This window comes from Formica exsecta, unplaced genomic scaffold (assembly GCF_003651465.1).
Source record: "Formica exsecta isolate Colony F162 unplaced genomic scaffold, ASM365146v1 scaffold200, whole genome shotgun sequence".
NCBI classification, from domain to species: domain Eukaryota; kingdom Metazoa; phylum Arthropoda; class Insecta; order Hymenoptera; family Formicidae; genus Formica; species Formica exsecta.
The window spans coordinates 4,224-5,860 of NW_021849299.1; the positions used below are offsets into that span (position 1 = coordinate 4,224).

General features: G+C 52.1%; 1 non-coding gene across 1 annotated transcript; it reads left to right on the plus strand.

The window, feature by feature from the left end:
• Window positions 1–862: 862 nt before the first annotated feature.
• On the plus strand, window positions 863–934 carry Trnas-gga. Its single transcript has one exon. It is a non-coding gene; the product is annotated as a tRNA-Ser (tRNA).
• The last annotated feature ends 703 nt before the right edge of the window (window positions 935–1,637 follow it).

Consider the following 1,637-nt stretch of genomic DNA (forward strand, 5'->3'; position numbering starts at 1 on the left):
GCAAAACGCTCTGCGCATTACATGTACACGGTTTTCGCTTGTGTGCGTATCCCCTCCATTACGGTTGCGTGTTGCTAGCGTGGGCATTCTGGCATCACTGCTGGGACGACTTCTGTACCGCCTTCCGATCGAAATACCTCCCACCGGACTACCAAGACCAGCTAAGACAGGACGCCCAGGCCCGGAGGCAAAGACCGGGGGAATCCTTCGACCAATACGCCACGGACCTGCTAACGATGATGAGGCGCGCTGGGGGCTACACACCCAGAGAGAAGGCCCGCCTGCTATATAACAACTTGCACTCCAGCTACCAGCTATACATTCGGCCGGCAGAAGCCACCAGCGTAGCCGAGCTTAGCACCCGGGCAACCGAGCACGAAAAGGTCCTCCGCCGGCAAAAGGAAGAACAACCGCCGCTACGAAGCGTGCCCAGCTCACCGATTGCGGCCGCCGCCTACAGCAGAGAAGAATGAGAGCCGACCCGCCACCGCCTTCACCGTACCGGGAAGAGGGCTAATGCAGTTCCGAACTCTGCTGTTCGGGCTGATCTTTCGGACTAGATCCACCACGTGGTGACGGTGGAAGATCGTATTATTAATTGGGAGCAGAGGAGGGGGCTGCTTAGGCGTAGTGGTTTAGGATGGACTACTCGAGGAGGCTTCCATTCATACTGGTGACGAGTCAAGATTCATCGCTGAGCGGCTACGGGGGCCAAGTTTCAATCGTTTAATATGATTGGACCGCTCTGGAGACGTGCTGGGGATGTCGTCTCTCCGTGGCAATCGGCACTGCATCCATGGAGCGAGATTCCAGCATCGCTCTGGAGTCGTATGTACTGTGTTAAAGTGGCGTAAGGTGTGAGGTCTGAATAGCTCAGTGGTAAGAGCAGTTGCCCGGAAAGCAGAAGACTCGGGTTCGATTCCCGATTCAGCCACTTGTACCTCGCATATTTTTTCAGACCCGCAAATGTTGTTTTCTAACAATTATTTGTCGGGCTGAGGAAGTGTAAACGCCCTACACAGACACAACAGTGCCGCTGTCACGGAAGAGATGCAGTGCCGCTGAGATGGATGCTTGGTTCGTGCCTCCTCCCGCCTTAAATCCCCCCCTCGCTTCACTCTCGGGAACTGTTGTAGATCCTGTAGATCCTGTAGTGTCCCTGCCGTCCCCGGCCACTGCCGATGCCTTCTTCATATCTGCTTCACTTTCAATTGTAAATCTGTCAAATGGGCCAGAACACGGTACCAATTCTTGATTTTTATCGTAAATCCTATGCTTGCTTACACATCCTAGATGGTAAAACAGCTTAATACAATTCACCTGATAGCAAGACTTGCATGTCACCACCTGATTTTTTATTGTCTTTTTACATGCCGAGCATCGATATTCAGCATATTCATCGTCCATGCCGATAATTATCGGCCGAAACCGCTAATATCAGCGTAAGCGATCAGTCACCTCTGTTCCACTGTCACACGTCAGCACTTTTGTGTCCACCTTTAATGTCTACCTGTCATGTGAGACTTTGATGTCCCAGACAGGAAATGCACTTCTCACGCCCACAAATCAGCATATCCCGGCTAGATAACACTCATGGCTAATGCCGGTCTATGCCGCTATGACTCGAATAACTTTCT